This window comes from Bombina bombina, chromosome 1, assembly GCF_027579735.1.
Source record: "Bombina bombina isolate aBomBom1 chromosome 1, aBomBom1.pri, whole genome shotgun sequence".
In the NCBI taxonomy this organism is placed as follows: domain Eukaryota; kingdom Metazoa; phylum Chordata; class Amphibia; order Anura; family Bombinatoridae; genus Bombina; species Bombina bombina.
The window spans coordinates 1,315,065,522-1,315,083,702 of record NC_069499.1 but is presented as its reverse complement, the minus strand read 5'-3'; positions in this window follow the sequence as shown (position 1 = coordinate 1,315,083,702).

The window sequence follows — 18,181 nt, the reverse complement described above, 5'->3', positions numbered from 1 at the left end:
AAAATTTGCGCTCAACAGATTAGCACGCCTGAAGACCTACACCTAGATTACGAGTTTTGCATTATGAGTCAGATAGCAGCATTGTGGCCCATAACGCATAATTTTCCCTAACACAGCCATTACAAGTCTTGTCGGTATAGGTGTACCGCAAGCCTTTTAGCCTGTAATGCAACGTCAGAACCGCACAAAGTGCCGGCATTACAAGTTTTGCGTTCTGGCTAAAAAAACTGCATTACAGCCTAAAATGATAAGATCTGTAACCCCATCTAAAGTCAGGAGTTATGAGTGTTACGCTACAAATGTGTAAAATAAAACTCATAACTAAAGTGTTAAAAAGTGCACTAACCCCTATAAACTACCTATTAACTCATAAACAGAGGACCTCCTGCATCACAAACATTATAATACATTTATTAACCACTAATCTGCCACTCCCAACATCGCTGCCACAAAAAATGTATTAATCCCTATTTTGCCGCTCCCCGACATTGTCACCACTACCCACCACCCAACTAACCCCCAAATTAAAAAACCTAAATCTAAAAAAAATCTAAATCTAAAAAAACCTGCATTGAAGATTCAGTGTACGGCGGCGAACGTATGAAGAGGATGTACGGCGCCGGATGTCTTCAGGATGGACCCGCTCCACGCCTCCGTGATCAAGACAGAAGATGCCGCCTGGATGAAGATTGAAGAGGCCGTCTGGATGAAGACTTCTTGCTGCTTGGATCAGGACTTTGGCGCCGGGATGAAGATTGAAGAGGCCATCTGGATGAAGACTTCTCGCCGCCTGGATCAGGACTTCAACTCCGGGATGAAGATTGTTCAAGCGGGTCTTCAAAAACTGTAAGTGGATCATTAGGGGGTTAGTGTTAGGCTTTTTAAAGTTTTTTTTGGGTGTTTTTTTTTTTAGTTTAGGGTCTGGACAGTTACAGAGCTAAATGCCATTTTAAGGGCAATGCCCATACAAATGCCCTTTTCAGGGCAATGGGTAGTTTTTTTTTATTTTGTGGGTTTGGGGGGGTGGGGGTTTGTAATGTTAGTGGGTATTTTTTTATTTCTTTTCCAGAAAAAAAGCTGATATATTTTGGGCAATGCCCTACAAAATGCCCTTTTAAGGGCCATTGGTAGTTTATTCTAGATTAGGTTTTTTATTTTGTGGTGTTTAATAAACAAATTATTTTTGATAATTTGTTTATTTGTGTAATGTATATTTTTAGGGGGTGTTTTAGCAAAAGAGCTGTTCAACTTAGGGCAATGTCCTACAAAAGGCCATTTTAAGGGCCCTTGGTAGTTTATTCTAGATTAGGCTTTTTTATTTATTTTTTATTTTTTTGTTTGTTTGTTTAAAAAGGGTATTAAAATAGCAATAATCTTTATTTTTTTGGATAATTTTTTTTGTAATGGTAGGTTTTTCTATTTTTTGTAATGATAATTTTTTTTATTTTTTGTAATGTTAGGTTTTAGTGTAAGGCAGGTTAGGTTTTATTTCACAGGTAAGTTTGTATTTATTTTAGCTAGGTAGTTAGTAAATAGTTAATAACTATTTACTAACAAGTCTACCTAGTTAAAATAAATACAAACTTACCTGTGAAATAAAAATAAAACCTAAGCTAGCTACAATGAAACTATTAGTTATATTGTAGCTAGCTTAGGTTTTATTTCACATGTAAGTATTTAGTTTTAAATAGCTATTATTTAGTTAATAATTGTAAATTTAATTTAGATCTAATTTCATTATGTTAAAGTTAGGGGGTGTTATGGTTAGGTTTAGGGTTAGGGTTACGTTAGGGTTAGGTTTAGGGGTTAATATAGTTTAATTTAGTTTGTTGCAATGTAGGGGGCTGGCGGTTTAGGGGTTAATAGGTTTATTTAGTTAATAATTGTAAGCTTAATTTTGCTCAATTTTAATTATGTTAAAGTTAGGCGGTGTTATTGTTAGAGTTACGTTAGGGTAAAGGTTATGTTAGGGCTAGGGGTTAATAGTTTAATTTAGGTTGTTGCAATGTGGGGGGCTGGCAGTTTAGTGGTTAATAGGTTTATTTAGTGGTAGAGATGTGGGAGGCCAGAAGTTTAGGGGTTAAAAGCTTAATTTAGGTAGCAGAGATATTGGGAGCAGCGTAATAGGGGTTAATAACTTTTATATAGTTGCAGCGATGTTGGGGTGCGGCGGAATAGGGGTTAATAACTTTAGTATAGTGACAGCGATATCGGGAGTGGCAGATTAGTGGTTAATAATTTTAATTAGGTGGCGGCGATATCGGGAGCGGCACATTAGGGGTTAATAAATGTAGGCAGGCGTCAGAGATGTCAGGGGCAGCAGATTAGGAGTGTTTAGACTCGGGGTTTATGTTAGGGTGTTAGGTTTAAACTGTATTTTGCCTGCTCTCCCCATTGATGTATATGAGGAAAGCGTGCATGAGAACGTCAAAACACCGCTTTTTTTTGGGGGGTATGGAGCTCAAAATCTCCATATGGCCCGCACAAACCGGGTTTTTTTAAAATTGCAATGGCAGCGATATAGGGGTTTAAATAACGCAAAATAACTTTTGTTGCGTTCTTTACTTTCCCTATAGCGCTCAAAACTCATAATCTAGCTGCTAGTGTAAAGTGTAAGCATTAAACAAAAATTTGCACCAAGTACAATATAAATACATTAAAATAAAGTATTATACTTATATATAGTGATGTCCCGAACTGTTCGCCTGCGAACGGTTCACAGCGAACATAGGTTGTTCGCGTTCGCGTTTGTGGGCGATCCGCCCCTATGTGTCATCATTGTGGAAACTTTGACCCTTTATGTCACAGCCGTCTGATACATTAGAGCCAATCAACATCAGACACTCCCTCACAGACACTCCCAGCTACTCGGAATCCGCCATTTTAGACTCATAACGACCTTGCTTTTTTAATGAGAGGACGTGTTGTGTTTTTGCTCGTGACATTAATAGGAAAAACATAGCTAGACTAGTGTATTTACAGTCCAGAAGGACTCCACTCATCTCTGCTGCAAGCACAGCACCCCAAAAAGCCCTTTTTAGGGCTATATTTCGTGCCGTTTTTTTTTTTTTCTTGTTTTTTTTTATTAGCATTTGCCTGGCTTTCAGCTGTGTGTTTAAAGCTCACAGCATATGCTGTGACTACTGCCACCACTGATATCTCCCTAACAACATTAGTTTAAATTTAACTAACCCAAAAATATAATTATTTTTCTAGTGTAATTTTTTTTTCATTTTCTATCAGGCCAGTGTCACACAGCATATACTCTGGTTCATTGCTCTGTGCCAGCCAGCAGCCAGCAGTGTTAATATCCGTTTATAACATTATTTTTAATTTAAAAAAAAAAAAAAAAAAAATATTTTTCTAGTGTAATCTAATTACATTTACTATCATGCCTGTGTCTGTCAGGCTCACTCAGCATTAATATACCTCTTTTTTTTCAGTCTTTTGGTTAATTGGTCTGTGCCAGGCAGCCACCCAGCACTCATATCTATTTTTCTTTCACCTTAATTTTAATATATAAAAAAAAAAAGTTTAAATTTGTTTGCTAGTGTAATCTAATATAATTTTCTATCTTGCCTGTGTGTTTTGCAGACATAGAGAGGCTACTGTGTTTATTAGCTGCCCTCTCTAGTCTATGAGCCACGACTCATATGTGTTTAACCTATTTTTAATTTCCCCCCCAAAAAAATAATTTCATTCATTTTTCTAGTGTAATCTAATAGTATTTTCTATCTGGCGTGTGTGTATCCGACATACAGAGCCTACTGTTTTTAATAGCTGCCCTTCCAAGGCTATCAGCCACGACTCATATGTATGTGCTTAACCTTTTTCTTAAAATTTCCAAAAAAAGTCTTTAAATCATTATGCTAGTGTAATCTAATTGTATTTTCTATCAGGCCTGTGTCTAACTGTCTATCTGACTTACACAGCATACTGTTGTTATAATTGCTGCCCTACGTAGCAGCCAGCCAGTGCGACCACTCATAGAGTCATATGTGCATTGCACTTCTTAACATAATTTTAATATTAAAATCTAAAATTTTAAAATATTTTGCTAGTGTAATGTAACTTAATTTTCTATCAGTCCTGTGTTTTTGTCACTTGCACAGCATACTGTGTTAAATTGCTGCCCTACCTACCATCCACGACTCATATCTGCCAGCCTGTCTGCCAGGCCCAAGTAGCTAATTAGTGGCACCAATCACAATTCTTGTAACAGTAATAAAAAAAAAAAAAAAACATAATTTTTTGGACTGCAAATATTCAGTCTCCTAGGGCTATTGAATTTCATTTACCTCCTGCCTGCCACTGCCAACCTTTTGTGCCAGGCCGTCTAGCCAACTATTTAGACCAATCATAATTGTTGTCACAGTCAGACAGTATAGTTATTAATTTAAATAAAAAATTTTTTTAGTGTTGATCTTAACCCTCAGTTTGCTCGTGCCTTTGAATTGCACTTTTCTACAGCCTTCCAAGCCTGTGTGCCAGGCCTACTTAAAAAATATTTACACCAATCATATTTGTTGTGACAGTATTCTAATAGTTAAAAATTAAAATTTTTGGTAATAGTTGCTGTGATTTGAATTCTCAGTTTGCTGGTGCCATTGAATAGCACTTTCCTCCTGCCTTGCAGCCTGCTGTGAGCCAGGCCCACCTAGCCAATTGTTGTCAGCAATCATATTTCTGTTAACAGTATTGCAAAAATTGTCAATCATCACTGTTTAGACTGTCAGTAATCAGTCTCCTAGTGTCCTTGAATTGCATCTCCCTCCTGCCTGCCATCATTTTGTGCCAGGCCATCTTGCCAACTATTTACACCAATCCTAATTTTTTGTCACAGTATAGTTACTAATTAAAATTAAAAAAATCTTTATTGTTGATGATCTTAACCCTCAGTTTGCTCGTGCCTTTGAATTGCACTTTTCTACAGCCTTCCAAGCCTGTGTGCCAGGCCTACTTAAAAAATATTTACACCAATCATATTTGTTGTGACAGTATTCTAATAATTAAAAATTAAAATTTTTGGTAATAGTTGCTGTGATTTGAATCCTCAGTTTGCTGGTGCCATTGAATAGCACTTTCATCCTGCCTTGCAGCCTGCTGTGAGCCAAGCCCACCTAGCCAATTGTTGTCAGCAATCATATTTCTGTTAACAGTATTTCAAAAATTGTCAATCATCACTGTTTAGACTGTCAGTAATCAGTCTCCTAGTTTCCTTGAATTGCATCTCCCTCCTGCCTGCCATCCTTTTGTGCCAGGCCGTCTTGCCAACTATTCACACCAATCCAAATTTTTTGTCACAGTATAGTTACTAATTAAAATTAAAAAAATCTTTATTGTTGATGATCTTAACCCTCAGTTTGCTCGTGCCTTTGAATTGCACTTTTCTACAGCCTTCCAAGCCTGTGTGCCAGGCCTACTTAAAAAATATTTACACCAATCATATTTGTTGTGACAGTATTCTAATAATTAAAAATTAAAATTTTTGGTAATAGTTGCTGTGATTTGAATCCTCAGTTTGCTGGTGCCATTAAATAGCACTTTCCTCCTGCCTTGCAGCCTGCTGTGAGCCAGGCCCACCTAGCCAATTGTTGTCAGCAATCATATTTCTGTTAACAGTATTGCAAAAATTGTCAATCATCACTGTTTAGACTGTCAGTAATCAGTCTCCTAGTGTCCTTGAATTGCATCTCCCTCCTGCCTGCCATCCTTTTGTGCCAGGCCGTCTTGACAACTATTTACACCAATCCAAATTTTTTTCTCACAGTATAGTTACTAATTACAATTAAAAAAATCTTTATTGTTGATGATCTTAACCCTCAGTTTGCTCGTGCCTTTGAATTGCACTTTTCTACAGCCTTCCAAGCCTGTGTGCCAGGCCTACTTAAAAAATATTTACACCAATCATATTTGTTGTGACAGTATTCTAATAATTAAAAATTAAAATTTTTGGTAATAGTTGCTGTGATTTGAATCGTCAGTTTGCTGGTGCCATTGAATAGCACTTTCCTCCTGCCTTGCAGCCTGCTGTGAGCCAGGCCCACCTAGCCAATTGTTGTCAGCAATCATATTTCTTTTAACAGTATTGCAAAAATTGTCAATCATCACTGTTTAGACTGTCAGTAATCAGTCTCCTAGTGTCCTTGAATTGCATCTCCCTCCTGCCTGCCATCCTTTTGTGCCAGGCCGTCTTGCCAACTATTTACACCAATCCAAATATTTTGTCACAGTATAGTTACTAATTACAATTAAAAAAATCTTTATTGTTGATGATCTTAACCCTCAGTTTGCTCGTGCCTTTGAATTGCACTTTTCTACAGCCTTCCAAGCCTGTGTGCCAGGCCTACTTAAAAAATATTTACACCAATCATATTTGTTGTGACAGTATTCTAATAATTAAAAATTAAAATTTTTGGTAATAGTTGCTGTGATTTGAATCGTCAGTTTGCTGGTGCCATTGAATAACACTTTCCTCCTGCCTTACAGCCTGCTGTGAGCCAGGCCCACCTAGCCAATTGTTGTCAGCAATCATATTTCTGTTAACAGTATTGCAAAAATTGTCAATCATCACTGTTTAGACTGTCAGTAATCAGTCTCCTAGTGTCCTTGAATTGCATCTCCCTCCTGCCTGCCATCCTTTTGTGCCAGGCCGTCTTGCCAACTATTTACACCAATCCTAATTTTTTGTCACAGTATAGTTACTAATTACAATTAAAAAAATCTTTATTGTTGATGATCTTAATCCTCAATTTGCTCGTTCCCTAGAATAGCACTTTTCTACAGCCTTCCAAGCCTGTGTGCCAGGCCTAATTAAAAAATATTTACACCAATCATATTTGTTGTGACAGTATTCTAATAATTACAAATTAAAATTTTTGGTTATAGTTGCTGTGATTTGAAACCTCAGTTTGCTGGTGCCATTGAATAGCACTTTCCTCCTGCCTTGCAGCCTGCTGTGAGCCAGGCCCACCTAGCCAATTGTTGTGAGCAATCATATTTCTTTTAACAGTATTGCAAAAATTGTCAATCATCACTGTTTTGACTGTCAGTAATCAGTCTCCTAGTGTCCTTGAATTGCATCTCCCTCCTGCCTGCCATCCTTTTGTGCCAGGCCGTCTTGCCAACTATTTACACCAATCCAAATTTTTTCTCACAGTATAGTTACTAATTACAATTAAAAAAATCTTTATTGTTGATGATCTTAACCCTCAGTTTGCTCGTGCCTTTGAATTGCACTTTTCTACAGCCTTCCAAGCCTGTGTGCCAGGCCTACTTATAAAATATTTACACCAATCATATTTGTTGTGACAGTATTCTAATAATTAAAAATTAAAATTTTTGGTAATAGTTGCTGTGATTTGAATCCTCAGTTTGCTGGTGCCATTGAATAGCACTTTCCTCCTGCCTTGCAGCCTGCTGTGAGCCAGGCCCACCTAGCCAATTGTTGTCAGCAATCATATTTCTGTTAACAGTATTTCAAAAATTGTCAATCATCACTGTTTAGACTGTTAGTAATCAGTCTCCTAGTTTCCTTGAATTGCATCTCCCTCCTGCCTGCCATCCTTTTGTGCCAGGCCGTCTTGCCAACTATTCACACCAATCCAAATTTTTTGTCACAGTATAGTTACTAATTAAAATTAAAAAAATCTTTAATGTTGATGATCTTAACCCTCAGTTTGCTCGTGCCTTTGAATTGCACTTTTCTACAGCCTTCCAAGCCTGTGTGCCAGGCCTACTTAAAAAATATTTACACCAATCATATTTGTTGTGACAGTATTCTAATAATTAAAAATTAAAAATTTTGGTAATAGTTGCTGTGATTTGAATCCTCAGTTTGCTGGTGCCATTAAATAGCACTTTCCTCCTGCCTTGCAGCCTGCTGTGAGCCAAGCCCACCTAGCCAATTGTTGTCAGCAATCATATTTCTGTTAACAGTATTTCAAAAATTGTCAATCATCACTGTTTAGACTGTCAGTAATCAGTCTCCTAGTTTCCTTGAATTGCATCTCCCTCCTGCCTGCCATCCTTTTGTGCCAGGCCGTCTTGCCAACTATTCACACCAATCCAAATTTTTTGTCACAGTATAGTTACTAATTAAAATTAAAAAAATCTTTATTGTTGATGATCTTAACCCTCAGTTTGCTCGTGCCTTTGAATTGCACTTTTCTACAGCCTTCCAAGCCTGTGTGCCAGGCCTACTTAAAAAATATTTACACCAATCATATTTGTTGTGACAGTATTCTAATAATTAAAAATTAAAATTTTTGGTAATAGTTGCAGTGATTTGAATCCTCAGTTTGCTGGTGCCATTAAATAGCACTTTCCTCCTGCCTTGCAGCCTGCTGTGAGCCAGGCCCACCTAGCCAATTGTTGTCAGCAATCATATTTCTGTTAACAGTATTGCAAAAATTGTCAATCATCACTGTTTAGACTGTCAGTAATCAGTCTCCTAGTGTCCTTGAATTGCATCTCCCTCCTGCCTGCCATCCTTTTGTGCCAGGCCGTCTTGCCAACTATTTACACCAATCCAAATTTTTTCTCACAGTATAGTTACTAATTACAATTAAAAAAATCTTTATTGTTGATGATCTTAACCCTCAGTTTGCTCGTGCCTTTGAATTGCACTTTTCTACAGCCTTCCAAGCCTGTGTGCCAGGCCTACTTAAAAAATATTTACACCAATCATATTTGTTGTGACAGTATTCTAATAATTAAAAATTAAAATTTTTGGTAATAGTTGCTGTGATTTGAATCCTCAGTTTGCTGGTGCCATTGAATAGCACTTTCCTCCTGCCTTGCAGCCTGCTGTGAGCCAGGCCCACCTAGCCAATTGTTGTCAGCAATCATATTTCTGTTAACAGTATTGCAAAAATTGTCAATCATCACTGTTTAGACTGTCAGTAATCAGTCTCCTAGTGTCCTTGAATTGCATCTCCCTCCTGCCTGCCATCCTTTTGTGCCAGGCCATCTTGCCAACTATTTACACCAATCCAAATTTTTTGTCACAGTATAGTTACTAATTACAATTAAAAAATTTTTTATTGTTGATGATCTTAACCCTCAGTTGTCTCGTGCCTTTGAATTGCACTTTTCTACAGCCTTCCAAGCCTGTGTGCCAGGCCTAATTAAAAAATATTTACACCAATCATATTTGTTGTGGCAGTATTCTAATAATTAAAATTTAAATTTTTTGGTAATAGTTGCTGTGATTTGAATCGTCAGTTTGCTGGTGCCATTGAATAGCACTTTCCTCCTGCCTTGCAGCCTGCTGTGAGCCAGGCCCACCTAGCCAATTGTTGTCAGCAATCATATTTCTTTTAACAGTATTGCAAAAATTGTCAATCATCACTGTTTAGACTGTCAGTAATCAGTCTCCTAGTGTCCTTGAATTGCATCTCCCTCCTGCCTGCCATCCTTTTGTGCCAGGCCGTCTTGCCAACTATTTACACCAATCCAAATATTTTGTCACAGTATAGTTACTAATTACAATTAAAAAAATCTTTATTGTTGATGATCTTAACCCTCAGTTTGCTCGTGCCTTTGAATTGCACTTTTCTACAGCCTTCCAAGCCTGTGTGCCAGGCCTACTTAAAAAATATTTACACCAATCATATTTGTTGTGACAGTATTCTAATAATTAAAAATTAAAATTTTTGGTAATAGTTGCTGTGATTTGAATCGTCAGTTTGCTGGTGCCATTGAATAACACTTTCCTCCTGCCTTACAGCCTGCTGTGAGCCAGGCCCACCTAGCCAATTGTTGTCAGCAATCATATTTCTGTTAACAGTATTGCAAAAATTGTCAATCATCACTGTTTAGACTGTCAGTAATCAGTCTCCTAGTGTCCTTGAATTGCATCTCCCTCCTGCCTGCCATCCTTTTGTGCCAGGCCGTCTTGCCAACTATTTACACCAATCCAAATTTTTTCTCACAGTATAGTTACTAATTACAATTAAAAAAATCTTTATTGTTGATGATCTTAACCCTCAGTTTGCTCGTGCCTTTGAATTGCACTTTTCTACAGCCTTCCAAGCCTGTGTGCCAGGCCTACTTAAAAAATATTTACACCAATCATATTTGTTGTGACAGTATTCTAATAATTAAAAATTAAAATTTTTGGTAATAGTTGCTGTGATTTGAATCCTCAGTTTGCTGGTGCCATTGAATAACACTTTCCTCCTGCCTTACAGCCTGCTGTGAGCCAGGCCCACCTAGCCAATTGTTGTCAGCAATCATATTTCTGTTAACAGTATTGCAAAAATTGTCAATCATCACTGTTTAGACTGTCAGTAATCAGTCTCCTAGTGTCCTTGAATTGCATCTCCCTCCTGCCTGCCATCCTTTTGTGCCAGGCCATCTTGCCAACTATTTACACCAATCCAAATTTTTTGTCACAGTATAGTTACTAATTACAATTAAAAAAATCTTTATTGTTGATGATCTTAACCCTCAGTTGTCTCGTGCCTTTGAATTGCACTTTTCTACAGCCTTCCAAGCCTGTGTGCCAGGCCTAATTAAAAAATATTTACACCAATCATATATGTTGTGACAGTATTCTAATAATTAAAATTTAAAATTTTTGGTAATAGTTGCTGTGATTTGAATCGTCAGTTTGCTGGTGCCATTGAATAGCACTTTCCTCCTGCCTTGCAGCCTGCTGTGAGCCAGGCCCACCTAGCCAATTGTTGTCAGCAATCATATTTCTGTTAACAGTATTTCAAAAATTGTCAATCATCACTGTTTAGACTGTCAGTAATCAGTCTCCTAGTTTCCTTGAATTGCATCTCCCTCCTGCCTGCCATCCTTTTGTGCCAGGCCGTCTTGCCAACTATTCACACCAATCCAAATTTTTTGTCACAGTATAGTTACTAATTAAAATTAAAAAAATCTTTAATGTTGATGATCTTAACCCTCAGTTTGCTCGTGCCTTTGAATTGCACTTTTCTACAGCCTTCCAAGCCTGTGTGCCAGGCCTACTTAAAAAATATTTACACCAATCATATTTGTTGTGACAGTATTCTAATAATTAAAAATTAAAATTTTTGGTAATAGTTGCTGTGATTTGAATCCTCAGTTTGCTGGTGCCATTAAATAGCACTTTCCTCCTGCCTTGCAGCCTGCTGTGAGCCAGGCCCACCTAGCCAATTGTTGTCAGCAATCATATTTCTGTTAACAGTATTTCAAAAATTGTCAATCATCACTGTTTAGACTGTCAGTAATCAGTCTCCTAGTTTCCTTGAATTGCATCTCCCTCCTGCCTGCCATCCTTTTGTGCCAGGCCGTCTTGCCAACTATTCACACCAATCCAAATTTTTTGTCACAGTATAGTTACTAATTGAAATTAAAAAAATCTTTATTGTTGATGATCTTAACCCTCAGTTTGCTCGTGCCTTTGAATTGCACTTTTCTACAGCCTTCCAAGCCTGTGTGCCAGGCCTACTTAAAAAATATTTACACCAATCATATTTGTTGTGACAGTATTCTAATAATTAAAAATTAAAATTTTTGGTAATAGTTGCTGTGATTTGAATCCTCAGTTTGCTGGTGCCATTAAATAGCACTTTCCTCCTGCCTTGCAGCCTGCTGTGAGCCAGGCCCACCTAGCCAATTGTTGTCAGCAATCATATTTCTGTTAACAGTATTGCAAAAATTGTCAATCATCACTGTTTAGACTGTCAGTAATCAGTCTCCTAGTGTCCTTGAATTGCATCTCCCTCCTGCCTGCCATCCTTTTGTGCCAGGCCGTCTTGCCAACTATTTACACCAATCCAAATTTTTTCTCACAGTATAGTTACTAATTACAATTAAAAAAATCTTTATTGTTGATGATCTTAACCCTCAGTTTGCTCGTGCCTTTGAATTGCACTTTTCTACAGCCTTCCAAGCCTGTGTGCCAGGTCTACTTAAAAAATATTTACACCAATCATATTTGTTGTGACAGTATTCTAATAATTAAAAATTAAAATTTTTGGTAATAGTTGCTGTGATTTGAATCCTCAGTTTGCTGGTGCCATTAAATAGCACTTTCCTCCTGCCTTGCAGCCTGCTGTGAGCCAGGCCCACCTAGCCAATTGTTGTCAGCAATCATATTTCTGTTAACAGTATTGCAAAAATTGTCAATCATCACTGTTTAGACTGTCAGTAATCAGTCTCCTAGTGTCCTTGAATTGCATCTCCCTCCTGCCTGCCATCCTTTTGTGCCAGGCCGTCTTGCCAACTATTTACACCAATCCAATTTTTTTCTCACAGTATAGTTACTAATTACAATTAAAAAAATCTTTATTGTTGATGATCTTAACACTCAGTTTGCTCGTGCCTTTGAATTGCACTTTTCTACAGCCTTCCAAGCCTGTGTGCCAGGCCTACTTAAAAAATATTTACACCAATCATATTTGTTGTGACAGTATTCTAATAATTAAAAATTAAAATTTTTGGTAATAGTTGCTGTGATTTGAATCCTCAGTTTGCTGGTGCCATTGAATAGCACTTTCCTCCTGCCTTGCAGCCTGCTGTGAGCCAGGCCCACCTAGCCAATTGTTGTCAGCAATCATATTTCTGTTAACAGTATTGCAAAAATTGTCAATCATCACTGTTTAGACTGTCAGTAATCAGTCTCCTAGTGTCCTTGAATTGCATCTCCCTCCTGCCTGCCATCCTTTTGTGCCAGGCCATCTTGCCAACTATTTACACCAATCCAAATTTTTTGTCACAGTATAGTTACTAATTACAATTAAAAAAATCTTTATTGTTGATGATCTTAACCCTCAGTTGTCTCGTGCCTTTGAATTGCACTTTTCTACAGCCTTCCAAGCCTGTGTGCCAGGCCTAATTAAAAAATATTTACACCAATCATATTTGTTGTGACAGTATTCTAATAATTAAAATTTAAAATTTTTGGTAATAGTTGCTGTGATTTGAATCGTCAGTTTGCTGGTGCCATTGAATAGCACTTTCCTCCTGCCTTGCAGCCTGCTGTGAGCCAGGCCCACCTAGCCAATTGTTGTCAGCAATCATATTTCTTTTAACAGTATTGCAAAAATTGTCAATCATCACTGTTTAGACTGTCAGTAATCAGTCTCCTAGTGTCCTTGAATTGCATCTCCCTCCTGCCTGCCATCCTTTTGTGCCAGGCCGTCTTGCCAACTATTTACACCAATCCAAATATTTTGTCACAGTATAGTTACTAATTACAATTAAAAAAATCTTTATTGTTGATGATCTTAACCCTCAGTTTGCTCGTGCCTTTGAATTGCACTTTTCTACAGCCTTCCAAGCCTGTGTGCCAGGCCTACTTAAAAAATATTTACACCAATCATATTTGTTGTGACAGTATTCTAATAATTAAAAATTAAAATTTTTGGTAATAGTTGCTGTGATTTGAATCGTCAGTTTGCTGGTGCCATTGAATAACACTTTCCTCCTGCCTTACAGCCTGCTGTGAGCCAGGCCCACCTAGCCAATTGTTGTCAGCAATCATATTTCTGTTAACAGTATTGCAAAAATTGTCAATCATCACTGTTTAGACTGTCAGTAATCAGTCTCCTAGTGTCCTTGAATTGCATCTCCCTCCTGCCTGCCATCCTTTTGTGCCAGGCCGTCTTGCCAACTATTTACACCAATCCTAATTTTTTGTCACAGTATAGTTACTAATTACAATTAAAAAAATCTTTATTGTTGATGATCTTAATCCTCAATTTGCTCGTTCCCTAGAATAGCACTTTTCTACAGCCTTCCAAGCCTGTGTGCCAGGCCTAATTAAAAAATATTTACACCAATCATATTTGTTGTGACAGTATTCTAATAATTACAAATTAAAATTTTTGGTTATAGTTGCTGTGATTTGAAACCTCAGTTTGCTGGTGCCATTGAATAGCACTTTCCTCCTGCCTTGCAGCCTGCTGTGAGCCAGGCCCACCTAGCCAATTGTTGTGAGCAATCATATTTCTTTTAACAGTATTGCAAAAATTGTCAATCATCACTGTTTTGACTGTCAGTAATCAGTCTCCTAGTGTCCTTGAATTGCATCTCCCTCCTGCCTGCCATCCTTTTGTGCCAGGCCGTCTTGCCAACTATTTACACCAATCCAAATTTTTTCTCACAGTATAGTTACTAATTACAATTAAAAAAATCTTTATTGTTGATGATCTTAACCCTCAGTTTGCTCGTGCCTTTGAATTGCACTTTTCTACAGCCTTCCAAGCCTGTGTGCCAGGCCTACTTATAAAATATTTACACCAATCATATTTGTTGTGACAGTATTCTAATAATTAAAAATTAAAATTTTTGGTAATAGTTGCTGTGATTTGAATCCTCAGTTTGCTGGTGCCATTGAATAGCACTTTCCTCCTGCCTTGCAGCCTGCTGTGAGCCAGGCCCACCTAGCCAATTGTTGTCAGCAATCATATTTCTGTTAACAGTATTTCAAAAATTGTCAATCATCACTGTTTAGACTGTTAGTAATCAGTCTCCTAGTTTCCTTGAATTGCATCTCCCTCCTGCCTGCCATCCTTTTGTGCCAGGCCGTCTTGCCAACTATTCACACCAATCCAAATTTTTTGTCACAGTATAGTTACTAATTAAAATTAAAAAAATCTTTAATGTTGATGATCTTAACCCTCAGTTTGCTCGTGCCTTTGAATTGCACTTTTCTACAGCCTTCCAAGCCTGTGTGCCAGGCCTACTTAAAAAATATTTACACCAATCATATTTGTTGTGACAGTATTCTAATAATTAAAAATTAAAAATTTTGGTAATAGTTGCTGTGATTTGAATCCTCAGTTTGCTGGTGCCATTAAATAGCACTTTCCTCCTGCCTTGCAGCCTGCTGTGAGCCAAGCCCACCTAGCCAATTGTTGTCAGCAATCATATTTCTGTTAACAGTATTTCAAAAATTGTCAATCATCACTGTTTAGACTGTCAGTAATCAGTCTCCTAGTTTCCTTGAATTGCATCTCCCTCCTGCCTGCCATCCTTTTGTGCCAGGCCGTCTTGCCAACTATTCACACCAATCCAAATTTTTTGTCACAGTATAGTTACTAATTAAAATTAAAAAAATCTTTATTGTTGATGATCTTAACCCTCAGTTTGCTCGTGCCTTTGAATTGCACTTTTCTACAGCCTTCCAAGCCTGTGTGCCAGGCCTACTTAAAAAATATTTACACCAATCATATTTGTTGTGACAGTATTCTAATAATTAAAAATTAAAATTTTTGGTAATAGTTGCAGTGATTTGAATCCTCAGTTTGCTGGTGCCATTAAATAGCACTTTCCTCCTGCCTTGCAGCCTGCTGTGAGCCAGGCCCACCTAGCCAATTGTTGTCAGCAATCATATTTCTGTTAACAGTATTGCAAAAATTGTCAATCATCACTGTTTAGACTGTCAGTAATCAGTCTCCTAGTGTCCTTGAATTGCATCTCCCTCCTGCCTGCCATCCTTTTGTGCCAGGCCGTCTTGCCAACTATTTACACCAATCCAAATTTTTTCTCACAGTATAGTTACTAATTACAATTAAAAAAATCTTTATTGTTGATGATCTTAACCCTCAGTTTGCTCGTGCCTTTGAATTGCACTTTTCTACAGCCTTCCAAGCCTGTGTGCCAGGCCTACTTAAAAAATATTTACACCAATCATATTTGTTGTGACAGTATTCTAATAATTAAAAATTAAAATTTTTGGTAATAGTTGCTGTGATTTGAATCCTCAGTTTGCTGGTGCCATTGAATAGCACTTTCCTCCTGCCTTGCAGCCTGCTGTGAGCCAGGCCCACCTAGCCAATTGTTGTCAGCAATCATATTTCTGTTAACAGTATTGCAAAAATTGTCAATCATCACTGTTTAGACTGTCAGTAATCAGTCTCCTAGTGTCCTTGAATTGCATCTCCCTCCTGCCTGCCATACTTTTGTGCCAGGCCATCTTGCCAACTATTTACACCAATCCAAATTTTTTGTCACAGTATAGTTACTAATTACAATTAAAAAAATTTTTATTGTTGATGATCTTAACCCTCAGTTGTCTCGTGCCTTTGAATTGCACTTTTCTACAGCCTTCCAAGCCTGTGTGCCAGGCCTAATTAAAAAATATTTACACCAATCATATTTGTTGTGGCAGTATTCTAATAATTAAAATTTAAATTTTTTGGTAATAGTTGCTGTGATTTGAATCGTCAGTTTGCTGGTGCCATTGAATAGCACTTTCCTCCTGCCTTGCAGCCTGCTGTGAGCCAGGCCCACCTAGCCAATTGTTGTCAGCAATCATATTTCTTTTAACAGTATTGCAAAAATTGTCAATCATCACTGTTTAGACTGTCAGTAATCAGTCTCCTAGTGTCCTTGAATTGCATCTCCCTCCTGCCTGCCATCCTTTTGTGCCAGGCCGTCTTGCCAACTATTTACACCAATCCAAATATTTTGTCACAGTATAGTTACTAATTACAATTAAAAAAATCTTTATTGTTGATGATCTTAACCCTCAGTTTGCTCGTGCCTTTGAATTGCACTTTTCTACAGCCTTCCAAGCCTGTGTGCCAGGCCTACTTAAAAAATATTTACACCAATCATATTTGTTGTGACAGTATTCTAATAATTAAAAATTAAAATTTTTGGTAATAGTTGCTGTGATTTGAATCGTCAGTTTGCTGGTGCCATTGAATAACACTTTCCTCCTGCCTTACAGCCTGCTGTGAGCCAGGCCCACCTAGCCAATTGTTGTCAGCAATCATATTTCTGTTAACAGTATTGCAAAAATTGTCAATCATCACTGTTTAGACTGTCAGTAATCAGTCTCCTAGTGTCCTTGAATTGCATCTCCCTCCTGCCTGCCATCCTTTTGTGCCAGGCCGTCTTGCCAACTATTTACACCAATCCAAATTTTTTCTCACAGTATAGTTACTAATTACAATTAAAAAAATCTTTATTGTTGATGATCTTAACCCTCAGTTTGCTCGTGCCTTTGAATTGCACTTTTCTACAGCCTTCCAAGCCTGTGTGCCAGGCCTACTTAAAAAATATTTACACCAATCATATTTGTTGTGACAGTATTCTAATAATTAAAAATTAAAATTTTTGGTAATAGTTGCTGTGATTTGAATCCTCAGTTTGCTGGTGCCATTGAATAACACTTTCCTCCTGCCTTACAGCCTGCTGTGAGCCAGGCCCACCTAGCCAATTGTTGTCAGCAATCATATTTCTGTTAACAGTATTGCAAAAATTGTCAATCATCACTGTTTAGACTGTCAGTAATCAGTCTCCTAGTGTCCTTGAATTGCATCTCCCTCCTGCCTGCCATCCTTTTGTGCCAGGCCATCTTGCCAACTATTTACACCAATCCAAATTTTTTGTCACAGTATAGTTACTAATTACAATTAAAAAAATCTTTATTGTTGATGATCTTAACCCTCAGTTGTCTCGTGCCTTTGAATTGCACTTTTCTACAGCCTTCCAAGCCTGTGTGCCAGGCCTAATTAAAAAATATTTACACCAATCATATATGTTGTGACAGTATTCTAATAATTAAAATTTAAAATTTTTGGTAATAGTTGCTGTGATTTGAATCGTCAGTTTGCTGGTGCCATTGAATAGCACTTTCCTCCTGCCTTGCAGCCTGCTGTGAGCCAGGCCCACCTAGCCAATTGTTGTCAGCAATCATATTTCTTTTAACAGTATTGCAAAAATTGTCAATCATCACTGTTTAGACTGTCAGTAATCAGTCTCCTAGTGTCCTTGAATTGCATCTCCCTCCTGCCTGCCATCCTTTTGTACCAGGCCGTCTTGCCAACTATTTACACCAATCCAAATATTTTGTCACAGTATAGTTACTAATTACAATTAAAAAAATCTTTATTGTTGATGATCTTAACCCTCAGTTTGCTCGTGCCTTTGAATTGCACTTTTCTACAGCCTTCCAAGCCTGTGTGCCAGGCCTACTTAAAAAATATTTACACCAATCATATTTGTTGTGACAGTATTCTGAAATGAAAGAAAAGACAGGCGCACAAGGCACGATTCAAGTGTAGGATTTTATTATACTAGTAAAACACACGGTTAAAAACACTTACTGGATAAAAGTTAAAAGTCAGCATTGAGAGCATATGCTTATTAGGATTATCGCAGCTCCTGCAGCACCAGGGAGATAGTTGGTCCTTCTCCTCTCCGTTTATGAAAAGACTAAGTGGGCGGCGGT